The following is a 6,575-nucleotide window of genomic DNA, read 5'->3' on the forward strand; positions in this document are numbered from 1 at the left end:
CACCTATTTTTGATATGCTTCTCCATGAAGGAATACATAGGCAGGCTGCTTTGCAGTTGGTCTCAGGCCAGTTCAGATCTCTTAAGTTAACGTAGCTTGTCCCCATTAGTAGTACCTCAATTCACTCATCTGAAAGTGACACTGACCTCTGGATAAACTGTACATTGGCTGCTAAGAATCAGGCAGGGGAGTTACACGGAAAGATGGAATAAAATCCTAATATTCTCTAGGGCCAGCATGCTAAAAAGCTCTGCCTCAACAATATGCAAAGATGCTCCTGAGCTCAATGATCCAACACAGTTACTTGAAGACACAAAGCAGAGAAAGCAGACTAAAGGAGCAAACTACTGCTCCATTCATTTAGCTACCAATAGGGAGAAGCAGTGCTTTAGGCTATGTGCCATTCATCATCAGTTAGTGCCTGCAGGCCTGCCAATAGAGTAGTAACAGCAGCACAAATAGTATTTGACAGATATTTGTTCTCTCTTGTGCCCCTCCTTGTCTTTTGTTCCAGTAGGATTGTTTTAAATACACTGCCCTTGTAAGAGAAAGCAGTGAAGCACTTCTGAAAACCAGAAGTGATGACATTTGTGGTGGCTCATTACACAGCCTCAGGACAGCCTTCAAGAAAATGCAGTGACCTGAATGTAAACAGGTCTACAAAAGATGCACAGTTATTCGTCTCATTTCTGGGGCCCTCCAGGAGGGGGCATAAACAGACTGAGAGACAAAAATGCCCCTCCTCATCTTCATCGGGACTTAGTTCTTGCCTTCTGCTTCCCCATTGTGAAGACTGAACACACGGGAAGTAGAATGCTAGTAACACAAGCCTTTTTCACTCTCATCACTAGTGCGACTGCATTCTGGCCCCTTACACATACGCTAGTCGCTTTGCAGAAAAAGTAGATTTTTGTACTATACAAAGAAAGTGAATTCTGATTACTTCTATGAGCAACATATGTAGAGGAGGAGATTTAACAAGGCAGAAACTGTAGCAAGACAGCGACTGAATCTTCTGAACATCCCTTAACGGATACCAAGTTTAAAGGGCACTTACTAAATGCTAACCATGTTTGCCTCAGCTGCAGGTGCACTCTCAAGTCTGTCTGGAATCCAGTACCAGAAACAGTGAGCTCATATCCAGGTACTCCTTTAAGATGGTCGTACTCTCAGCGATAATGCCAGATGCCTGTTAAAAATCAATCAATATCAAACGAGCGTTTTTGAAGAGTGCAAAGACAAGGCTGGGGTTATTTAAATCTTTGACAAGTGAAGCGTTTTGTCCTCAGCATGTCAGGGAAGCAAAACTAAACACGCGTTACTGCGAGACTAGCCAGCTATAACATCACATCTACAGATAAGAAAGATCAGTACAAGTCAAAGTGGACTAATTACACTGGGGGTAAATAGTTCGGGTTACTATATCTAGGGCTAAGTATCAGCACAGCTGGATTCTTACTAAATTTTGCTGCCATTTAGGCCCTTCTCATTTAATTGAGTCTAAACCTAGGCACTAGTTCTCCCAACTACAGCATTTAACTGATGTAATCACTTGCTTTCCTTGCCCAAAATCAAGCAATAAGGAAAAACAGCCTCAGAGGCTGGAGGATTACACCTACCATAACCTATAATTCCAGTCACGCCAAAGATGAAAATCCAGAAGAGAATCCCAGCTGTGAACCTCAATGACACAAGGAAGAGCAGGCTCACAATCATTGCAACGAACAGCCCACTAGAAAGACAAGAAACAGAAACCCAGGGAGAACAAGTGTGAGCATCTTTCTTGCACGCCTCTTACTCCAAATGAGGGTCCCTTCGTCTCGTGTAGGAGAACGGTTTGCAAAAATGTATTTCAAAATCTTCCTTATGAAATATTTCCTCATGGCTCTCTGCTGTTAGAAACAGACAGATTATATATGAAGATCTGGACACAGCCAGAATTGTCTGCGTACACCGAGTTCTCAGGGTGCCTGAATGGGACCAGCACACGTCTGGTTTGGTCATTTACACTGGCTGACCAACTCACTGCCTTTTCCAGGCCATGGCCTAGTCTACAGCACACAAACTTAAATGGGAGAAATACCTGGGTGTGGGGAGGTTACTGGTTTATGTCCTCCATTTAAAATCCCTGCTTGCACAGAAACAATATTAGGAAAGTAACATTTGAGGAGCTTTCCTAGAAAAAAAAAGAATTCATTTTAGGAGGAAAACCAGTGATCCTTTCTACCCATCGGAGAAGAAAATGATCAGGGCATAGTGATGCATAAAAAGAACCTGTTCAGAGCCATCAGTGGGACCCCTAGGATGGACATCTCCAGTGTCTTTATCAAGTCTGTGCTAAGGAAACATTTGCTTTCATTTCACTCCCAGAAAGCAAGTCAGAAAGGAAAGAATGACTGCAAAAGGCCTTTACTCAGCGGGTTTCTTCTAAAGCAATGCAAATAAAGCAGTGTGAACAATGGCTCCATCCAACAAAGATCCAGCTTAGACGCTTCACAGAACATTTCATTTCTCTAGAACTTTGAGGTGTTACATCAGAATTTTGTGTTAGAACAGCCACAAAAGAAATGAAACCCTTTTCTTCCCTGTGGTCAGGAACTTCTCTTCTGAACGTTCCCAGTTTATTTAGCCAGTGACTAAAGATAACAAACGGGTCAGCCTGACCACAAACAATCAAAACCGGATGTTTCGGGCAAACTAAGCCAGACAGCCAGAGGGACAAGAAAAAGAACATCAGTTTATTTAGTTAAACCTTTGTAAACTGGGCTTAAGTCCTAGCCCCTTAGAGGCTTCCCAGCATGATGCGTGTTCCCTTTCTGAATGGCTTGTTTGAAATTCAGAATGTATTCCTCAAAAAAGCACTGTCATTTTGGAGTTCCTGACTCTCTTCTTCAAGGCAGTAAGATACCTTTATCTACGGTGAGCTTCAGATTTGCTCTAGTAACACCAAAACTGAATGAATACATGGTAACAACTGTCATTAATAGAGTGCTTCCCTTAAACTGAGCCTTGAAAGCAGCAGTTCTTTGGGAGTAGGATAAAAAGAACAGAGCAATTCCATATTAGATTTTTAATCCCACCTCCTTTCACCATCAGGCCTTCACTCTCATCACCCAAACTCTGGCACTTTCATATGTTTGCCCAGAAATCACTGGATGCATGCTGTCATTTGGTGAAAAGTGTGAGGAAAATTCTACCCAAATACTTTAAAAGTAACAACAATCCCTTATAAAAGCATCCTATTTGAAATGGGGAAACTGGCTTCAGTATGGAGAAAGTCTGTTCAGAAAATGGTCAAGTCTCTCTCCAGCCCATCTGTCGAGCAGCATCTCCTTTGAGAGAATCTTCACTGTAAGTCTGATTTCAGTAACAGATCGAGAGAGAATGGCCATTTAGGCATATATACTCACAGATCTGCTGCAGCAAAATAGCTACTTCTTTTGTTTTGGTGCTGCATTTTTACTAATTGCTCGTTATTGAGTAATAATTGCAAGATAAAGCTAACTCTGTTCAGTAGTTTTTGTTCTTTGAGTTGCTTTTCCTGCTGCACTGGATTTGTGTATTACAATGAATTTAACTACATATTGCTAGTATCAATTTGGAAATTGGGATGTGTTTTATATAGATATTCATGACATTTAGCAACTGCAATTGGTTTGAAAGTCTCTTAATCAAGAATTTTTAGGTTTGGAATTACCAGGCAGATGGGTCCTGCAGCAGAAGACAGCAGCACCTCTTGGCTTTCTGCCTGGTAAGATATTAAAAAGCTACTCCAGACCATACTGTATGCATGTATGCTGGGCTATCCTTACCTCACATACAGAACCATAACAACTTTACGGCAAAGCTTAAAAGTAGGTTTGGTAACAAACACGTATGTGATCAATTCTTCAATTCCCTACACATTCCATAGTGAGTTTGGAAAAAACATAAAATTATCCATTAGAATCTTACATTAAAATCCAGTACCAAGAAATAGCATAGTCTTCAAAACTTTTTACTCTAATTGATCTTGCATCCAGGATATTACTGATGCTGCTGAGAAAAGACAAGACTGCTAATAGCAGAGAAGCAGAAAACTGCTCAGTGAAGCAAAAGGAGGACTTCTTGGAGTTGTTTTCCTAGCCTGCAAAGTGCTTGCCCATATTAACGTTTCCTAAGAAGAAATGAAGAATCATCTTGTCAAAGAACAAACAATGTAGTTGTAGATGCCAGAAGAAGGAAACTTCCTAAGGTGCGGGTGCTAGCACTGCTGGGAAGGTGCTAGAATGCGGCAGCCTCAGATCCAGAGGTAAGAAAAGGTACCCCTGTGCTCCAGACTGCCTGAGGATGGAGAGTAGCAGGTTGCTACCCAGCACTGGAGATGCTTGCTGTCCATCTGCAAGGGAGGTGCTGTCTGGCATCAGAGCCCAGGACGTTGCCTTTTGACCTTCAGACGTGTGCTAAAAACAGGAGCGTGCTGATGAGGTGAGATGCAAAAGTACTAGGACAATCCACAGTACTAGGAAGGCTGCTGTAGGAAGGAAGAGCTGAGGCCATCACTGGCTGGCCCGAGTCCTGCTGCATGAAGACTTCAATTTGAACCTCCTTTAACTTTCCTTGCTATTAATTTTGGCTAGAAACAACCAAGTGGAATGTTTTCAAAACTGACAGTCACTCTGAGGAACACTAAAGCTTTTGGCTCCTTGCTCATTTCTGCATACCACAGTGCTGGGTTTCCCTACTGGAACTTTGCAAGTGCTCAGGCACAGAAACCATCTACCAGGAAGTCTCGTCTGGGTACCCTCAGCCATTTGATACAACAGATTCTGATCTTTGTTTTTCAATTCCTAAATTATTTCACAGTCTCAGAATCCAACACACAAGCACTTAAGAAAGGTAAAACCTACTTTGTAGTTCCCCTGAGGTCAGTTACGTTTCTTGTTTTCCCTCTTCCATCTTTGAAGGTAGTCTGATTTGCCACAGCTAGCACACCACTCTTCATGGAGAAGTCCAGGAAGCATCTCTTAAGAACTATTCAAAATACCAAAAGAAAGCAGAAATGGAAAGCAATGGAAAAAAAGACAGAAACTATGGGTAAGACAGAGAGAGGAGGAGTTTATAAAAGAGAGAGATAAGGACAGACGTTCACATACTCATTTATGTTGCCCTGCTCTTTGCTGCACCAAATCCTTGGTTTCATTCCAAAGGGAAGAGTAGGTCAGTCCTCCTACACAGCTGTACGTCACCTTTATCTACTGGTTCTGCACCTTCCTTTAGGTTTAGAGATGGGAGAAATCACACAGTACATTTGAGTCCAAAATCAGTTCCACGAAAGACAGACTTCTTTGCCTAGCTAAATTACTGAGGAGCTCTACACAACAGGAGCCTTAAGAACTGCTTTGAGACACTCTGCTCGACTCCTGCGGGGTACTTAAGTACTAAAGGATACTTCTCACAGTACCGCAACCACATGGGTAGCTGCAGATACTCTTTAAGGAAACAGTAATCACTGAAAGAGTTAGGGATGGGATGTGCATACAAGACCTTCATCCCTGACCAAATCACTGCCAAAGCGTATGCATGGGACAACTCCTTATACGGTGAGATCAGAATAATTCAAAGCTTTGCTGGAGCTCAGTAAAATCATGCTTATTACGCATTGCTTAAAGAAACAAAATGTATTCCATCTCCTCCTGATACACACAGACCTTGTGAGGACTCTTAAAACCAGGTCTGCAGAACTGCTTCAAGTAATTCCACTTAACTCTCACAATTCAGGATTTAAAACCACTGGGAAACAGAGATAAGCAAAGCAAGCCACTCGGCAGGTATCCCAGGAAGGTGTGCTTACAGCTGCCTGCTCCCAGACCTCTCAGTCTCCTCTCTACTGCCACTGCCTAAACACCAGAAATAAAACCCCAAGAGCTTCTCCTTCGGGTCTTTTCTGTTACTTGGTGCATGTTGAGAACAACTAAGAACCAGGCAGCAATGCTTTAGGACTACTCTTGCTCCAAGGTGGATGAAAGAATTAATGATCCAAACTTGGGTACTTAGAAGCTGTGCCATTAGCGATGCCATCTGTAAGCTGCGCTGATCCTTTACCAAAAAGATTCTCTGAATGATGAAAACAACTGCATTTACTGTGAGGGTGGGGAGGCCCTGGAACAGGTTGCCCAGAGAGGCTGTGGATGCTCCATCCCTGGCAGTGTTTAAGGCCAGGCTGGACGGAGTCTTGGACGACACGGTCTAGCGTGTGGTGTCCCAGCCTGCGGCAGGGGAATTGGAAGTGGATGATCTTAAGGTCCTTTCCAACCCAAACCATTCTATGATTCTGTGAAAAGAAAATGGCAGGCTCCCTACGGGGAAAAATCACGCATGAGAGAGAAACACTGTTGGGTTTGCACATCTGGGATGAGGCTTTGCAATATTAAGGTTTTGTAATACTAAGACTTTGCAATATTGGGGCTGGGGCTAAGTTACTCAGGGAACGAAACATAGGGTTTGAAATACCGTGACTTAAACAGGCACACTCTGTGCTTAAAGACAACGGCATCTGTGGGCAACAGACACACTCTGTGGTGCAAAAGAACTCT

The sequence above is a fragment of the Pezoporus flaviventris genome, unplaced genomic scaffold (genome assembly GCF_033815535.1).
Source record: "Pezoporus flaviventris isolate CSIRO_AGI_PZ_B2104156 unplaced genomic scaffold, CSIRO_AGI_Pfla_v1 ptg000019l, whole genome shotgun sequence".
Classification (NCBI taxonomy): Eukaryota; Metazoa; Chordata; class Aves; order Psittaciformes; family Psittacidae; genus Pezoporus; species Pezoporus flaviventris.